The sequence below is a fragment of the Paramormyrops kingsleyae genome, chromosome 25 (assembly GCF_048594095.1).
Source record: "Paramormyrops kingsleyae isolate MSU_618 chromosome 25, PKINGS_0.4, whole genome shotgun sequence".
In the NCBI taxonomy this organism is placed as follows: Eukaryota; Metazoa; Chordata; class Actinopteri; order Osteoglossiformes; family Mormyridae; genus Paramormyrops; species Paramormyrops kingsleyae.
Genome location: NC_132821.1, coordinates 22,646,431 through 22,666,756, shown reverse-complemented (window position 1 = coordinate 22,666,756; position 20,326 = coordinate 22,646,431).

Below are 20,326 nucleotides of genomic sequence, written 5' to 3'. Positions count from 1 at the left end.
CATCTGGTCTTGGAAACTGAAATTCACTTTGGGGCCCTCGACTGGTGTCCGTGTTCAGAAACTCAGTTGAACACACAACTTTTATGAATAACAGTGAATAATAACTGAATGATGCACAGACTAAGGTGCATTCTTTATATAAACAACTGAGCTAACAGTAACGAATAAAATTTATTTGATTAATTAATTTCTTTTTCAAAGGGAACGGAAACTTGTTCATTTCCCTATCAGTTTGCCTGCCCCGCTGTCAGTAACTTCCACATCGCCATTCGTTACCTTTCTATTCTCACTCGAGTCACAGTTATCCGTGAAAAATACAGTTTTGTGGCACCACTTGGGCACCAGGTCTGATTGTAATAATAAACATGTAGTACTCTTGGCTCGCTGCCCCGGGACGCTTTAGCCGTTCCATAAACGTTAAAATCCTCCACACACACTCTCCTTCACTCAGTCTACTGTTTTCCTCACTGTCCTATACCTGCTCTGCTTTTATTCATGCACAAGTTAATGAAGCATTATTGTGGACGGTGCGTTTGCCTCACGCTCCGTTTCTAAATGTATACGCACCTCCGTCGCTTCTTACACCTAATTCATCCTTTCCCTCCACCCCCTGAATTTTTTTTTATGTATTCCTCTCTTCATTTGCGGAGCGCTTACTTGCCAAGTGAAATATGTAATAGATTTATGCATATGTTAATACAACGAGTCTGTGAGAAATCATGAATTACGCTGCATAAAGCCCTTAACCGCCGCTGGTGATTCGGACTGGCTGGGAGGCACCGTACCGACTGCCAAGGCCTTTCAGCCCGAGTCTCAAAAACAGGAGAAATTTTGAGTTTCACATTCTGGTTTGTGATTGCAGCTTTTGTGGAATTTGAATACAAGTTGTTCTTGCTCTCTTAAGAGGTTTATAACTCCTTTAACCGTTTGCATGTAAACAAGTTCCTGCCTGGCATCTGTGTCCTATCATAATGGTTGTGATCATCTCAAAAGCTCTCAAAGGGTCCCCTTCACAGTTTCCTGTGATAAATGGGAAGATCTGTTTTCATGGCTTTGGTCCAGTAAGTAGGAATCCAAACTATTTGCTGCAGTTATATAGTCCTCTCCAGTGGTGGTTTCAGCACAAAATGCCCGATTTACAAATGCGACTGAACACAACGTGTCACGCTCGTAGCGTGCATTTCATTCTCACTTGTGCTGTTCATCTACCTTATTTCTTCTGAGGAATTAGAATAGAGTTGCATATATTTTCTGTAATCAGTTTAATTATGGCGCGCAGCTGCGACCTTGTAATTAGTATTGCAGGTGCGCATGAATCCACAGGTGCTCAGTTGTGTGGCACACATGCATGCCGGTACTGGGTACCCTCGCTGTTCATGGTGCCCGTCATGAAACCAAAAGTTCCACTTCATTAGGGCATATATCACAAGGAACAGTTGTCCATTGGACTGTCAGTTGGGGAATCCTCGGCCGTGGATGGTCATGACGAGGTGGTGCTGGATCCAATGGGGAATGTCAGGCTTTCTTACCTAAATGAGGAATGTGGGGAAAACGTCCTACTGCCTGAACCGTGCCAATGATGAAGTTAAGAAACAAGTGGATAAAAATATCTGAAATACAATTAATACACAATATTCATGTCGATGTAGGCTTGTTCATCGCTATGATGCCCGTCCATGTTTTTTTGCTGGTCCTGATTCTCCTCTTCAGCTGGTCCATTGTCTGCTCTTCTAAGACTGCTTAGCTCTGGTCATTTGTGCTTCAAGTGGAAGATCAGTATTGATTTGACCAATAATCTGTCTGTTTTCCTTGTATGTGGCATTCTTAAGTCTTCGCCAGCACCACAGGTCGAAGGCATCGATACTCTTCCTGCACTACCTCTGTTGTCTAGCTTTCACATCCAGGAAGTCACAGAAAGTACTAGACTCTGAGTGCAAAGCAATTGTATCAGAACAGCTTTATGGGCAGAAATGTAGAACTATAAGATATTTTTTTTTCTTCTAGAAGTTTCCATGTGATTTGCTTGGAGAGGGAAACTGTGATGTTGTCAATATGGCCCATTCTGGTAGTTTAGGGGTATTTGACAGATCACATTTCCTGTGATAAGACTCACTTGAGTCACTCATTTTGTAGGTCACTTTTCTCGCTTGTCTTTGGAATAGAAAATGTGACAAGGAAAAACCATTCATCTTTAACTCTATGCTATCGCTTTTTTATGAAAAAAAAATTGTGACCAATGAATTTTCACAAGTAAATGTCAGTGTTATAAATCACATGGTATAAATCAAGTATTCTGTCCAATTTGGGGCAGTTTGTGTTTTGCATTGTTTATGCATAATTTGTCTGAAACGGATGTTTTGTTGCCATGCAAAGGAAAAAAAGATAACAAGGTTAAGACCCTGGCAAGTGAGGTTACAAAATGAGTTCAGAGACTACCCCCACCCCCAGGCCTGTACCCCCACCCCCAGGCCTGTACCACCACCCCCAGGCCTGTACCCCCACCCCCAGGCCTGTACCACCACCCCCAGGCCTGTACCACCACCCGCAGGCCTGTACCACCACCCCCAGGCCTGTACCTCCTCCACCCCCTGTCTCGTGGGTTACAGTATGTAGACTCTGAACGTTGTTGTGTGTCGGGTGCTGACACCCTGCGAGTCAATGTCCTCGCCTGTGCAGCTGCGTCCTGGCGGTGTGACCCGGGCTTAGGGGAGCCAAGGGGTCATGCTGTTCACAGATCAGCCACGGAGAGCGGCGTCCGCTGGGAGCAACCGGGTCAGAGAGGGCAGCAGTGAGGCTTTACGCCTCTCACGCACACACGCATGATAACACGGACATCCACACACACACACACACACACACACAACTACACAAACACACACACACACTGGAATGCATGCATAGTTCAACACAACAGTCAGAAATACAAATGAGCTTTCTTTGGTGCCCTCATAAATAACCAGTGTGACACGTACTATATATCCGGCAGCAAGCAGCATGCGTATATACACACACACACACACGCACACACGCACCCACACACACACACACACACACACGTAGGCTTCTCTACCTGTCACCAGGGACTTCACTCTGACTTCCACTTGAAAGTGGTATTTGATCTCTAACTCCACAGCAACGTGGAAACACATGAAAGATAAAATCAAGCACAGAATTTGTCTCTTTTAGTTTGAATAATGGCATTTTTGTTGGGAGAAACATCCAGAGGAGGATCAAATAAGGCCGTGATGTTAATAAAACACAACCACACACCTATAAGCTTGCGGCCCAGTGACGATAATGACCTGTGACCGCGTTCGCGTGCATCATCCCCCTTCAAAGCGGCGGCCGCGCGATAACCCCGCACCGTTACCGAGGCGATACGGATTTAGGGGATGCAAAGCCACCAGCGCTAAAAGCGTTTCTTTTGCGAGGCGCCTCTTTCGTGAAAATTTCACCGCTTCATACATACCAAAGAGCCGGGGCCTATCTCGAAAACCAGCCGTATCGTTATTTCACACTGAAACGTAAGGTTCCTTTGGGGGGGGGGGGGGGGGAGGCAGGGATAGGGGTGCAGAAGATGGTAAATTATAGATCTGGCCCAGCAGCCGGTCACAGTCACAGTTAGTGTCTGTTTTTACATTATATATTTATAGTGAAATCCACATTTGAATATATGGCGCCGCCAGAACAGGAAGGCCTTTTTAACAAATCTGACGGCCACCTTCTTTCCCCGATGGCTCGTTAGCGACAAGGGCGCAACAACATAATATCCTCTCTGCTAGCACAGGATCAATTAATTACCTTCAGTCAGACACAATAATTACCGCGCATGGAAATAATTAGCTGGGGCTGCAGCTGTCATGCTGACGGTAACTATGGACCTTTAGCGGATGATTTAGAAAGTGGGAGTCATGTGTGGGAGAGATGGGGGCTTCTGTTGTACCTTAAGACAGTCAGATATACAACCTTGGTTTAGTAAATATTCTTCCATAGAATGGTACGTGTTCAGGGCAGTCCCAGTGAAGGCCTTCGCTCTGCTACTCTGTTAACTGGCTGTATGATGGCAGGAACATGTCGCTCAGTAAGATTCGCGCTGAATCTTTCATCCGCTCTCTGACATTTCGAGCTCCCCCCCCCCCCCCAGCTCGAAGGATCTGCGGATAAAGCAGACGGGCACATTATGAAATATGGCAGGTGCTAATCTCTTAATCTGTTCAGTAGTGAGGGGGGGCATTGTTAGAGTCTAACTTTTCACGCAGCCTCAGGGAGTTCGGATCTGACAGTCTAAACGGGGCCTGACCTGGGATGGATGGATGCTTAAAAAAGCATCTCTGCTGTTTATTTATAAGTCTAATCAGTGCTTTGGGTGCATCTGATTCTCCAATCAGTGCTTTGGGTGCATCTGATTCTCCAATCAGTGCTTTGGGTGCATCTGATTCTCCAATCAGTGCTTTGGGTGCATCTGCTCTTCCAATCAGTGCTTTGGGTGCATCTGATCCTCCAATCAGTGTTGTGGGTCACCTGATCCTCCAATCAGTGCTTCGGGTGCATCTGATTCTCCAATCAGTGCTTTGGGTGCTCTGATCTTCCAATCAGTGTTGTGGGTCACCTGATCCTAAAATCAGTGTTGTGGGTCACCTGATCCTCCAATCAGTGCTTTGAGTCCTTTGATCTTCGCAGGGGCATCTCATACCTTTGACTGGGACATTCTGGACCTGTCACTTATAGCCATTTTGCTGTGATGGGGTGGGGGGCTTGCAGGGGGTTTCTTGGACAGAAATGGGGAACCGTATCAGTGGTCATGCTGTGTGGAAACAGCAATCAGTCAGATGGAAGCAGGGTCCTGGCTGGGCGAAGTGCTTACAAGCACAGCCTGGCATGTCACAGGTCACAGACGTAGACACCAACAAAATCAGATTTCCCCAAAATTACACAAACGTACGCGAACATCGCAGTGGCTAGTGTCCCGTCCTGGCAGCATCGGAACCGTAAGGAGCTCTTGCCACCAGACTTAGCCGAAACACGGCCCCGTGCTCGGACGGATTCCCAAGTCTGGCGGAACATAGACGAAGAAGGAGCGGGAGATTTTCCCTCTGAGTGAGGCGAGTCGAGCACCCCCTGGTAACTGGGAGTCCTTCCAGGTGATTTTGCTGGTTCAGAGCTGGGAACAAATTCCGAAAGCAGTGAAAGAATGACAGCGTAATATAAGGCCTTTAGAAAATGCGTCATGTAGAGAGTCACGACTGGTGCCAACATGAAAACACAGATGAGCATTTACTGTAGGAGTCCTGAATGCCTCTCTTCGATGACCAATGACCGTCGACTTTTGATTTGTAAGAATCCCCTCTCCCCCCAAAGTGGTAATATTTATGGAGGGGACCCCCCCCCAAACGTATGCATTTTTCAGCTGCGCATCTCAAAGATAGAATCAGCATTTACTTCCCCCAGGTATTCTGCCAAACTGCTTCTGGCCCTAAGGCCTGCCAGGAGCTAAAGACACCGGGGAAGCCCTAGGGGATTAGTCTGTGAGGTCACACAGGACCACTGCCTGCGAGCGGCGGCGCTTCCATGTGTCCTGCTGCCTGATAAAGGTCCCTGTATCCTGCCATGAAAACCTCTTTAGTTCTTTGCATGGGGTTAAATTCAGCGTGCTTGCCTGCTGCGATGGGAGAAAGCCGCAGCAACTCATTTCCCGTTTCTTTTGAAGCTAATGGTACCACGTCACAAACACACTGTGTTTTCTTCTCTTCATAGTTATTATTTGTATGTCTCCTGTGCGAGTGGAGTTAGGGGGACAGTGCGTGACTTGGTGGGTTAGGACGCAGTGCCTTGTCATCAGAAGGTTGCCGGTTCTAATCCCAGGGTTGGTGGAGTGATGTCACCGCTGGGCCCAGAGCGAGGCCCTTATCCCCAAATTGCTCCAGGGACTGATTGACCTGCTTTCTCTAGAATGTAAATCACTTTGGATGAAAGCATCCACTAAGTAAATGAATGTTTACTGTAAGTACTCTGGGTTTATCATACAGTTCAAAGACTGTAGTCAGGTAAACGCTGCTTCTAAATTTTATAATATAATATAATAATATAATAGATTGGACCTGTGTGGAATGACATTTCAGTACACTGTGTATATTGTTGTATTGACAATAAACCATCTTAATTTTAATCTTGGACATCCTCACTGACCCTGTACTTGTCTGGGTCAGTCCCTGCCTGGCCAGCAGGTGTCCCTGGTCACCCCTTTCCTAACATTTTTGTCCTATTGTATTTTGATTGTAATTGACCCACACCTGTCCCTGGTTATCTGAGTAGATACATGCCTGCCCTTGCCCTTGTTCCTCAGTCGGCCATTGTGTTTGCAGCTATTGTTGCCCTTTGTTTGCTGCCGGTTTGTTATGGCTGTTCCTGTGTTGCCCCCTACCTTATTCTTGTCTTTACCTACTTTGTTTTTGACTGGCCGGTTGTTTTTGAGGTGGACTGTCTATCCTTCATCATGCCCATTCATAATAGTAGTGAATGGATGGATGGATGGTATGACTGAGTTGTGTCCATCACCACAGTTGGATTTATAAGGCCAGCAGATCAGATATTCGGAGGCAAACGCAAGTCGCTCCCTGCCGTTCAGACTCCGATTAGTGAGAGGTGAAGCATTGATGCATCTCTACGTTCCCTGTTACGTTTCCACATTGTACTTCTGGTCCATGAATAGTCTTATTAGGTTCTTGCCCTGTTAGAGATCGTTGTGTAGGTGTTGTACATCTCCATCCGCTTCACCTTATATCTGGGCATTCATCGGAAGCTCATCTAGCTGCATGTATACCTAATTGCCTCCTTGGCAGCCTTATCTTGCCTCAATTGTACATCGCTGTGGACAAAAGCTTCTGTTAAGTTAAATATATAAAATGCGAATGTAAATGCATTGTTCTTGAGAAGAAGGAGGTTTAAGACCTTCGGTGCTTCTGGGCTGAGTATACTGAGGGGAACAAGGCCTTCGGGTGCCACGAGGACGAGACAAGTTCATCCTTGGGAATTGATTTTGCTGTTTCCGTCAGATATTTAGCGATAACTTGCTAGGAGGGAATAGCCCAGTCCTGGTACTAACCCCCCCCCCAAAAAAAATATCTCTGACCCTAACAGTTTTGACTTTCCAAGCTGTTTCAATGTTAGGTTCGTACGGTAAGGCACAGCACCCCATTTCCCGCATTAATCACAGCTGCACGTGAAAACGTGCTTTTTAGAGGCAAAATATAATCCGGTGGGACGGTATGGGGAGTGCGGACCTGGCAGCGTGACGGCGCAGTGTGGATGCCATGCCGGTGGAAATGACTCACAGCCGTGCTGGTAAATCACCGGCAATTACCGGCACGCAGTTCGGTAATTGAGCATGGGGTTGCCACGCCGACGTGATTCAGCGCGTGCTGAGGCCAGGTGGCCCTAGAGGCGATGCTGGAAAAAACATAAAAGGTCTTCGCGCTCGGTGCCATATCGAAAGCAGGGATCTGATTATGCAGTGCCGGCTTCCCACTGCTCATACAGGTGCTCACTGCCAGTTGTTTTACAAACATTTGTAACATTTTACAAACATCGTTGCATTTATGGGAAAAAATTTTTGTATTAGTGGGAAATTAAATACATGTTTCAGAACCTTTGCTTGAGTTGACTTCTTAAGGTAGGGATTCCCAAACGCGTACAAAAATGTCATGGACTGGTGAAACATGGAGGGGGGGCGGGGGTGAGTGTTACGGAATATCGGTCGGTGGTTTCCTAAGTTTAATCGTTTCCATTTTTTTGAGAATTGCGTAGAACGCGCAAACATGAGGGGTTGGAAATTAACCAAAGCCTCTGCAAGCCCTCCGATGTCCTGCGGCCCAGCAGAATACTGGGGGAGGGGGGCACCCTATCTTAAGGCCAGCAGATTTCTTTACTAAGCTGGACCAACACTTCTTTCCCTCAGAAGTTCAGAGGGGGGTCGGCCATTTTCAGCGTTAGATCAACCTTAAGGTCAGGGAGAGCCCTTTGTGGGGGAGGGGTCAGGTCTTGTTTAATTGACTTCACTCTCCCCTCTTTACCTGTATAAATTGGTACGTTCTATCTTGTTCACTCTCAGTAGCCCGGATCCCCCAGAAACCAGCTGAGAGTGCTGGTTTTATTTCTGTCCCAGCTATTGTTGTTTTCATCCTCCTTGTTTTGACTGCCATAGTCTGTTCCACGTCGACCCCTCCCCTGCCCCGTTCCTGAAAAGGAAAACTCCCGTCCCCAGGTCACATGACTTTGGTCCCCATTGTGAAAAGAGTGCATCTCGCAGCAATTTATTTTAGTCCCAGAATGCCACAGTCTTTATCTCCCACAGTCCAGTGCTCATCTGACTTTTGTCTTCCGAACCCAAAAGAAAAATAAATGATTTCTTACTTTTTCTCACAGAACGTTGGATCATTATCCATCCATCCATCCATCACCCAATGTCCTGTACTGGACAGTGTCATGAGGGGCCTGGAGTCTATCCCAGGGCGTGCAGAATACGAGACTGGGATCCAGCCTGGACAGGATGCCAGTCCACAGCACGGAGCATGCATGCAGACCCTCGCACGGGCAACCACATGTTACGGGGCAATTTAGAGACACCAACGCGTCTATCTGCCTGTGTCAGTGGCTGTCGATGGAAACGGGGGAAACCCTGAAGGGTCCTGCAGGAAGACTAATGCTGCGTTATCATCAGCATCAAATGAGAGCAGTTGACATCTGTTCAGAATAATAGGAGCCTCGAATCCCTTTAGGGTGCGGTGGTCAATCTCCTGTTATTTGTGCACCACAGAGTAACAACAGAGCTTAAGGTACTGCAACAAATCGCAGGTAGCGAACTGGGAGATTTAGGCAGGTCACTAAGCGGCACGTCGCTCTTGGGTTGGGAGGGTTACATTAGGAAGAGGGCTAAGCTCCTGAACAATATCATCTGTAAAGCAGATGATGTGTGTTTGAGTGATGGCCAGTTCACCCCAGGGGGCAGCCCAGGGAAAAGCCAGAAAATCAAACTGTGGCAAAAATGGTTGTTGATATTGCATCACAAATTTTAATATGAGACCAACAGGAAAGTTCGGCCCTTTTGACCCCATAAATGCAAAAGTTGAGTGTTTTTTATTCCTGTATACATAAGAGGATTTGCTTTTTGTTAGATTAGGGCTGCAGATTTGCTAGGCGTGTTGTTAAATATTCATTCGATAATTTGCTGGTGCACACTAATGAATGTCCGGTTGACGCCAAAGTTTTCGGGGAGTGTCGGGGTCATGTGACGCATCATGTGACACATCATGTGACACGACACCAGATACTCTGTATTGTACAGCAATGTGACAGGGGCATCCTCAGCGGGAGCCCTGACCATGTGACCTAACAGTTCCCCACCCACCTCCCTGCTGACATGCCTAAGCTATATAATGAATAATTTGGCATTTTATTCATGCAAGCACACTATCCAACCTTCATTGCCTCTTGGTTTTTCTATGAGTTCCTCTTGATTTGCGTGAATGCTATGCATGCGGGCATGTGGACTCCCCCCGGAGGTGGGTGTGTATTGGACAGACCCAGTGTTTGCACTCTGTCTCGCTCTTCTGTTCTCACGCTGGACCTGTGTGGAGTTGAAAGCCCGGGGGCCTCCGCGGGAGTTTTGTAAGGGGGTGCTTGTCCCAGCCCCCCCCTCCCCCGGGGGTTAGCCCAGATGGATTTTTAATAATTTCCGCCAAAGAGGGGTCATCCGCTGCAGAACAGCGGAAATGCTCTGAGTACAGCGGTTCATTCCCGGGTCGTGCTCGCGGTGCTGTAGAACCGGAAGCCCGCGGCTGGTCCGGCAGAGCGGTCCGGTCTGCTTCTCAGCTGTCCTGGAAAGCCTCTGTTCTCGGGAATGACAGTTTTCAGAATTGGAATCAGAATCAGAAATATCTTTATCGGCCAAATATAAACATGCGAGGATTTTCCCTTGGCGAGTGTGTCCTGGTAGCAGACGACACGCAAGACAGTGTCACGGCAGTTTGCACATGAAATTTTACACACACTTTTAACACGAGACTGGGAGGGAATAAAGGCTGATGTCAGCAAAGTCAACAGCCAACGTAAGTAAACAGAGGTGATGCTAGGAAGAGATACAGGATCACGGCTGACCGAAGTGCCAAGTGTCGGTTGCTAGCAGATCAGTTACTGCTGAGGGAGGTGACTGTGGGCAAGAAGCTGTCCCTGTCTCTGGAGGTTAGGCTTGATGGCTCTGGATGAGACAGATATGTAGGTAGAAACAGCTTTTGACAAATGTAAATCAGAAACAAATGAACGCGTTCATGTGAGAAGCCAAATGACAGAACGACGGGGTCATTCTCCACCCAGGAACTTGGATACACAGCTACTCTCAGCCCAGGGTACGGGGGACTTAACCGTGGAATAAGGCGCCGTTCTGCTCCTCGGGGATCATGTGGCTCGCAGGGGAAACAAAGCACTCAAACGCATCTTTATGTTATAATTATTATTAACATTATGTGAGCTACGGCTGGTTCTGTAATCGCCAGGTGCTTTTGGGAAATGAGAAGGGAGAAAAGAGTTAAAAGTAGATGCGAAAATTGGGGTTTGTTGTGGTTAATTATGGCTCTCATGATGTCCATTAGCACTTTAAGGCATAAGGGCGCCTTTCATGGATGTGCAGTGACGGGTCTGTATTTGGGACGCTGTTAACACACTGGTGTCATATTCACATGCTAACAGGCTAACAACTGGTAAACAATGCTGCCTTTGACCCCGCCAACCCCCCCGCCCCAAACAGGCGTTATTCGCTAAGAACAGGTCAATCGTTCCGCTATGCGATCTGATTACGTAACACACTTCAGTTCACCAGCTCTACCGAACGCGGCACAGAGCAGCTGTGTGAGGAGAGGGCCACAGAGGAGTTGTGATGGGTGCTTGTCCTTGTTTAGCATTTAGAACATTCCTGGGGGGGGGGGAGGGAGTGCAAAGTGGGGGAGCAGGGCCTGGGTTACTGCACGGTTGCAGTTGGGTAGATGGGACGGCACAGCTTTTGAATTGTAACGCAACGGACGGACCCTCTAAAATGCAGATCTTGCTCAAGAACTTCTGTGGAGGTCTGATGGAGGCCAAATGGGTGTGACACAGCAACCCCGCGTTACGGAGACTGAGCGTCAACTACCTATGCTGCAGGAAATTCGGATTTCAGGGCCCAGAGGCTGAATTGCCTCTTTGTTTTGTTCAAATCAAGAGAAACTCTAACTTTGGAGAGCAAACGAATGAAGCCACACACAAGAGTTATTGCATCACAGTGGGGTTTTTAACTTGGAGTGTTGGGTCATTTTATGGGTAGCTCTTAAACTGCTGGGAGAATTTATAACCCTAAAAAATAATTATTTTATTTTGCATAGCTACTTATACAGTGCATGGTCACTAGGCTAGATGGCAATCTATTGCATGGTGTACCTAGGCAACTCAGAAACAGAGTTTTTGTGGACGGCAGCGAGACACCAGAAATGCCCAGAGCTGGGGGTGGGAGTCGGACACACGATCATAGGACGTTTGAGGCCACAGCGCCACCTGCTGCTTGAATAAGTATAATTAAACATAAAATTGCTAGCTATTTGCAGCCAGGGCTGCAGTCCGCTGTGTCAGACTAAGAACCATAAGGGCTGGGAAGAGAATAAATATGCAGAAAGCAAGTGGATGAGCTGGGAAGAGGTGGAAATGTTGTTTTGTGTTGACATGTTGACGTGTAATTGGGAGCTATAAGGACCTGATATTGCTGGAGGGGGTGCTGGTCCTTCAAGCCGTGAAGCAGAAGGGGCGAGATGATGATGATGATAGCCAGCCAGAAGACGCCTCGGCGGGAAACCGTGGGAGGGTTTTGTCCAAGGAGGGAGAATTATGGTGTAGGACCTGGACTAGTGAGGACAATCAGAGGTTCACTTCCCTGAAACAGGGCTTGGTCTGAAATAGCCTTATTTGGATTTTGCTCGGATGGCAGGCTGACCAGGGCATTCTGGGATTGCATGTACAGCAGTAAAATAAAGAGTGTTTGAGGTGTAGATGAGAGGAACGGCTGGTAATGCAGATTGGGATCAGGTGACGATCGCTGCATCGTGTGGGATGAAATATCTCGAGGTAAAGTGCTGTAGCTGTAGTGGAGAGGATGGAGGATGGTGCAGACAGATGGAGAAGAGAGAGAGAAGAAAGGGATAAATACGGATTAGGAGGTCAGCGTATCGGGGACACCTCATGGGAGGACATGCCCAGGGCCATATAGGGGAATGGAAGGCATTATAAGCGGATTATCTCCGACTGACGGTCTCGCTCTTCGATCCCTCTCCTGCTCCCTCTTCTCTTTGTTCTTCCCGTACACGATCATCCAGGTGACGTATTTTGGAGCGTACGTGCCAGCCGGGGCGACTGCGGAGAGTCACAAGAAAGGCACAGTGCCGGAGCCTTCTAGACCATTCCGTGACCTTTACAGCATGTGGGTTAGCGAGGACTTGCAGTGATTGTCTGATGGGGGGGGGGGGCTCACACTTGAACTTGGTCAAAAGACCCAGTATGCAAGGAAGAGAAAGGCAGGGGGGTGAGGTCATAATATGTCAAACTTATCAGCAGAAACTGTTTAACATTTATCTTCTCCAGCATACCTTCAGAATGTGCAGGCGGGTGTAATTCCCCTGTCCGCCATGCACACTCACTTGTCAGGAGAGTTCCTCTGCACCTTTATCTCATAATTCACTCATTCATTTGGGATATGTCTTAAACATGGCTGAAACTGGACATGCTAATTTTAGCGTAGCGGCAACCCAGTTCGAGGGCTTCAGTGCCAACCCCCAAACAAATGGGGAGATGGATGTGTTATCTCAGCAGTCTTCATGCAATTCTGAAGTAGGTGAGGGGGAGGGGTGACGATTTCTCGCCTTGTGTTAATCTCCTTTCGTTTGTATAAGGCTTTGAATACCTGTAATTACAAAAAAACATGCATGCAACTTTGCCATTTTGTTCTCCTTTGGGTACTGTAGCCCCCGTTGTTGGTCACCTGACATTTCTGTGTAGTGCCCCCCAAGGCCCCCTGCTGTCACTGTGCTCCACATTACCGGTTTTCTATTGAACGTCTAGGCCCTCGGCGTGATTCACTTCCTGTCACACGCATCAAGACAAGCGGTTAAAATATGCCCCCTTTCAGGCGCTTGCTTTGCTGATGAATATATTTCTGCTGGATAGAATCGGCCCAAATTCATTGTGCTGTAACGGTGGACAATTAATTCTGTGCCACCACCTTGTCAAATCTTGTATAGGGGTGCTGTCCTTTTCTCTGAAGCTTCTCTTGTGTCTTTCAGCCGGTGCACCCTGACGCGAGTCATGACGAGCTGATGGACACCCGCCTTGTTTGTGGGATGGGGGGGGAGGCTGTGGGGGGGGGGGAGCTTGGCATGGGCAGACCAGTGATTAATTACCGCGCTAAGTGAAAACCTGCGTTTTGCTGATAATTACATCCAGCACATTGCATTAATATGGGTCATTGAGAGAGTGGCAGATGCGTAATAGGAAAAAGGTGTGTGTGTGTGTGTGTGTGCGTGTGTGTGTGCGTGTGTGTGTGCGTGTGTGTGGCCACTGCAAATCAGAGGTCCCAATGGAGCCATTTTCTCCCATCCCCAATGGCTGCAGATGTATGAAGACTGATCTGGGATCCAGTATCTTTTTCTTTTTAATTTCAACAGAAATTCAAAGGAGTGAAAATGGGCGTCCTCAGAGCAATTTTCTTAATCTTTCCACTCGTTTTCCCATCCAGAATGTCTTCCACCGCAAATCGCAGGAACGGCCAATAAGCCCACATGGCCCAGGCTGGAATAAGCCATATGCGGGAGATCTCCCCGCGGAACCTCGTTCGGACCGCTGTGGGGTGGTTTTGACCCGGCTCTCTGAGGCTGCAGCATTGTGTTTCACTCCGCCGGTGACGTCAATGCTGGAGCGATCGAACGCTCAGAGTCCAGGGGCTGTCAGCTTAAAGGGGTGGCAAGGTTGGTTCAGTTTCCTTTTTTGATTGTAACTGACATCTGCGAGTCTGTGCTTTTCTATAGCTACCACCCAGGCTAATGTGCAGTCCTGTTTGGGATCCCCAGCGACAAGCACACAAGCTGGGTAAGCCTTTTCTAAGACTTAGGGACTTTCCATCGACTGGCGAGGGAGTCTGCAGAGCCCTTGAGTTTTATGGTTCCTCTTTTCTCACAATCAGAAAGACCCATACCTGTTCTCAGCAACTGCTCGGTGATCGATGGCTTCATTTCATCTCCACCGGCGTTCTTTCTTGGCGGCCGAATGTTTTCGGGCTGATGGTTTTCATCACGGCGCAGAAACTTTATTGATTTCAAATGTGGACGGGGCTATTTTTACGTCGTCAGTTTATGGCCTACATGTGGAGGTGTGCCGCAGTCTGCCTGTCCTGCGGTGATGATGGAAGCTGGATCTAGTGGGTGAAACAGAGCAGAGGGAAAAACACTGTGCTGTCAACACTTTAACCATAACAAACGATCTTGCTGATTTCATGTAATAAATATCCAGTGGGCTTGACTTTATGGCAATGAAATTCACTCCGACACCAAACATGAGTAATAAATTCGAAGCCACGTTGTGCAGATATGCTAACATGCTGTACTTTGCAGTAAGTCTTACTATTAAGCGGGGAGTGCAGCCATTTTTATTACTAAACAAAATAAATCCATCAGTCGCGTCACAAAAATTGTTATCTGGTCAGTATTAGTATGGATGGAAGCTGGTATGGTTTTGTATGTACGTGTGTGTGGGATACAGTATGTACTGTATGTATTACATTGCGTTGGCCAAATGTCCCCTCAAGGTGATAAAAATCTGTTATTTTGACATTGTGGTTTTTTGGGTACTTCTGGTTAAGGTTAGGGCTGGGTAGGGGTTAATGCTGTCATTGTTGGGATTAGGATTTTTCCCATAGAAATGAACGGACAGTCCTCGCAAAGGCATGAATATAAGTGTGTGTGTGTGTGTGAGAGAGAGAAAGCGAGAGAGTGTGTGTCCTGGATTAGACCAAAGTCCGTCCCGTGCTCTGTAGTCACCAGTAACAGGGTCTTACTCATTGGTTAATGAGAACTAATGAGAGACATTAGAGGTTGAATTAATCCCCAAAAATGCAGGACAGTCTCCCAGGCTTCTGAATGCTGTCTTCCCCGGTAATGAAGCACAAAGCCGGAATATGTTAACTTAGCCGACACGCGTAAAGAGCGGAGCATTTCCGACCGTTTAGTGGAGTTTTATGGTTGACAGTGCAGGGGCGGGGGGGGGGGGGGGGGGGGGGCGGAGGGTAAATATTAAACATGACCGTCTTTCAGATTTGTGTGTGTTTTTTTCACGATACTCAGCGATCTTGGACCTGCAGTGAGAAAACCGCACATCTGTCTGAGTGTGGGCTGTCTATGGGCAGTCCTATGGTCTTACAGAGAAGGAGGGCAAAATCAGCAAAAAGCTGAAGGATTCAGAATTCCATTAAACCCATTTCTGTATCATTGCAAATATAAAAAGTACTTTATGTCATTTCGGGGAATCTACCCTTTGTTAGTTATTGAAAGCTTTTCTAAAAAGGTGCATTATTTTCCATGAGTACTCAGCATATTTACTTTGACTCATGATTGTTACCTGAGGATTTCTCACCGATTTACCGGCAAACGTTTGAAAACGCGCATGACGTAACCAACAGGATGTATGCTTAAAGCGAGCATAATCAGACCCTCGAATCCAGCTCATAAATGCACTCATTATTCATTTCTTGTACTGCCAAGTCTTGCAAAAAAAAATATTTTTTTGTCCTCATTTAAAAGACTTTCATTATGGTCTGTCAGTGTGTCGAAACTGTGACCATGGACTTGCCAAGATTCCAACACACATTATTTGCTGAAAACAAAATTGAAAAAATTAAGATTTAGATGTAGATAGAGTCTATAGTTTAATATAATTTGAACAACATGTAGCCTGCCTCATTCGTGAGTTTACAAAAATAAGTTTTGTTGAATTACATATCTATATTTTTTATGTTTTTTTTTCTCCATTTTTTACAATTAAGCATTTAATCTTCGGCGTGTGGCATATACGCTAATACGTGATACTGATTGTTTTACAGACACATACTGATGTTAGCAATAGCTAGTGAGAGCTTCGGAGCATTGGATTTCATGTCCTCCATGATGTGAAAATAGCAGATTTCCTGTTCAATAGCACAAAAGTCAAGAGCATAAAATGATAATAGCAGTAATGGCATAGTCAGTCACTAAGGCAATAGAGATTCAAGATTTCATTACAAGCACTCTCCGTTAAAGCTGATACATTTTGACAACATCATTAGTGTTATCGCACAGAATCATTATGACTAGCATCCCATCAGATGTTTAGTTCTATAAAACTTACTTTTGCTGCAACAATTTTGCCAAGGTCATAATCGAAAAGTGGCGCACCTTCAGGTTAATTTTGGTCATCGCATTGGCAAAGTAATTAAGGTTAGGTAGTCTAGCTTCCTGCATCAGTCGTGCGGCTCAAATGACAACCAAGCAAAGTGAAACTTGACAGTAATGCTCATCATTTGGTTTTTGGAATGAAGTACGAAGGAAGTATTCTCAATGCAGTTAAAAGTTTCCTGGGATTATAGCTGGTTAAATGCTGACAGCTCAAGCACATCTCACAGAGGTTAAAACTTTTGAGTCAGATCAAAGTACTTTCAGTTAGCACGCCTGACCTGTAGTGTGACCTCAGAGAAGCGTCGGTTATGAATGAGGGATGAAAAATGCGGCCAAACATTTCAAAGTCAGCACCCTAAGTGAGCAGCTCAAATACATCTCCTGTTGCCCGTGGTGGTGTTTACCTCCACTCAAGCCATGCATTTGCATGGGGCCCCCAATATCTGGGGACCCTCTGCTGGTCACAGACAGTCACTACACTATTACGTAAACTCATTCTTTTTTATTAGATGCTGAAGCAGCATGTGCGGCTAATCAGATAGCCACCTACGTTCTTCAAACTCTGCTCACCAGCTACATGTTTTTGAAACATCAGGGAACAAACAACTTGTCTGTTGCCTGCCTGCAGGGCTGGACTGGCCATCTGGGGTACCGGGCAAATGCCCGGTGGGCCGACGCACATTTTTGGGCCGGCCCGGGGCCCTCCGCTGGATCGTAGGGGCCGCTCCCATATACTAAATACATAAAAAATCATACTAAGAACTTCTTCCAAGCTTTCAGAAGATAAGATATAATACCTATACTTTATCTATGACTTGCAATTTTATATATCTCTCATTTTTGTTATACATTCTTATTATGGTGGGTCTATGGTTTAATTTTTAATTTAAAAAAGAAAAACCTGTAAAATCCCTAAAACAAACATAGAATATAATATATAGTAATGTTTTGAAGTCAAACTAAGCTGTTCCTTTTGTATTAAATGGTTTTCCGTTTGAGGGATTTGCAAAAAACTGCAGTGCATGATGGGTAGGATCTAAAGGCTGCCTAACGTCCTCATCCGTCTGACGACTGTTGCGTATGTTGGTCCAGAAAGTAATTCAATTTCGCTATGCAGCCTACGTTCTTAAAAACTGCTTTGTGTTGGATATGGCCCAATTATATGCCGTGGACATTTTAATTTGTTTGTTTGCAATTTCGCCAGGTAGGCTACCTTCTTTAAGCTGCGTTTTGTTAGACTACATATTTCGGGATGTTGTATTGTAGTCTTTGTAAATATGTGTATAGTTTAGCCTAACCCAGCCACTTAAGGGAGCAAGCCAGCTCAGCTAGGTGCCGGTCCCAAGCCCGGATTAATGAGGAGAAATAAACAGACTGTATCTCCACTGCATCACTGATGTCAAAATGTGAGAAATATGTGGTTGTATAAATAAATGCGTTAAAGTAGGATAATGATTCTGTGCTGTCTAAATTGTATAAAAAGTTAGGCTACATGACACTTGAATGGGCTATACCCGAATGCATGGACGCATTTTGAGAATATGTTTATGTTTCTTTGACATCCACTTTCACTTCAAGGTGGGAATTGTGACACTGTGGCCATCTCTCCCAAGATGAATTCCTGAGTTGTGAAAGAGCATATCAATTTTTTTAATATGGTTACTCTCTTCCTTGTAAGCTGCTGCACTTATATTTTAATTTTTGAAATCACACAACGTTCACATATATCACATATATGCTCTGGTATGTCGCATATCGTATAAATAATCATAGTGGGCCACCATGACCAAAAAATGCCAGGGCCATTTTTTGGTCCCAGTCCAGCCCTGGCTGCCTGTAGAGATGATGGCTGGGGTGGATTAAGGCAGTAAAAATGCAGTTTGTCACCGAATTTCTAAACCGCATCAAAGTGAGAAAACAATTATATAACTTGTGTCAAGTAGAGAGATTGTGATTTCCGCTTCGTCTGTTACTCGTCGCCGGCTTATATCCTGTATTTGTAGAAGGACAGTGAAACTAGCATTATGTTCAAGACACATATTAAAACCAAAGTACTGTACAGAGTGTCCTCAAATTTTAATGGTTCAAAAATAATATTAATAATGCATGCCTGGCCTCCACTTTTTCATACTGCTATCGTGCCAGAATCTCAAAAAATGTTGTAATGTGTTTATTTCTGCGCAACATGTTGTAAACACTTGTTTTACCCAAGAATGCCAGAAATGAGTATTTTTATTTCCGCCGAAAATACAGATGTGGCTTTCTGGAACAAAACAACACATGCAGTATTTATTTGGTCTTGAGCACACACAGACCTTGTAAATGCATTCATAGTAATATCACAGTCTTGTCCTAAGGGTAATATATGGTACTTTCAGAAAGAGGCTAGAGTCGTATGATTGATATCATGTTTCCAGTGTAATGTATTTTGTGCACAAATTGTGTGTTCTGGGTAGAGATATGGAAAAGAGTTTTTGTACTGTTTTTTTAAATCTCTGCTCCTCCAGTCCAAACAGCAAGACCATGTAAGTGACCTTGAGGTATCCATATTTTGACTTATTTTGAAGTGCAATTAGCTAAATGTCAAATATTATTAACTGAAAGGGAACATTTCTTTCCAGAAGAGTGATTTATTATTTCTGTAAGCATATAATTTACGTTCCTAGAAGCTTCACTGCCCACAATCCTTTCTCTCTGTCAAATCATGTATTTATTAAAATACCCAGAACAAAACAAAGGATACAAGCAGATGCAGAATCTTAAAGTACAAAACAGGATGCATACAGGATAAATTAAAAAAAGTATAAATTACATAAACTACACTCACCTAAAGGATTATTAGGAACACCTGTTCAATTTCTCATTAATGCAATTATCTAATCAACCAATCGCATGGCAGTTGCTTCAATGCATTTAGGGGTGTGCAGATATGCTAACATGCTGTACTTAAATTAAGTGAAGTGTTAAAAGAAAATGCCAAGTTTTTTTTTTTTTTTTTTTAATTAGCCAATTTGCAGTCAACTGTTAATCTAGTTTAGCGTAATTCACTGGGAGTAGATGTCTAGCTATAACCTACAACTCCTAAAAAGAATGGCATTCATTTCTAGTGAATTATGCTAGGCAAATTGTGTCAGACTGGGCATTGCAAAAAGAGAGAAGAGAACCATATGCACCCTCTTATGTAACTCTGGGGTTGACTGCAAATGAGCAAACCAAAAAGCTGGTGTTTTCCTTTAACATAAGCTTGAGACTAAGACTTATTTTAGAAGACAAAACTGATAAAACCATAAAGAATTATAAAAGTGCAATGCAAGTATGTCTATGGCACTAAATACAATGCAAAGATTCAGTTTTGTAGAATTAGGCCTATATGGTATATGGACTGCATTTATATAGCGCTTTTCTACTCCTACGAGTGCCTCACATTCACCATCCACACTCATATTCACACACCGGTGGCAAAAGCTGCCATGCAAGGTGCCAACCTGCACACTGGGAGCAATTTCGGGTTCAGTGTCTTGCTCAAGGACACTTTGATGGGGATGGGAAAAACTAGGCCTCGAAACTACAACCCACTGGCTACCAAACAATAGCACTACCTCCTGTGCCACCATCTTCCCCCAAAGACCTATAGTTTTTAAACTGGGGATCAAGTGTGGGAGGGGTTTATTTTTTATTTATTACAGTATAAATTAAACAGTATTTTTCCTTTTAAAAATGTGAAATACGTGTAATTTGTCATTACTGGCGTTATGCGTAAAATAAAGTTTGGTTTATTAATTCAGGGATAATTTCTGTAATTTTACAGTGTTTTGCAGACAACTTTTAAAAGAGAG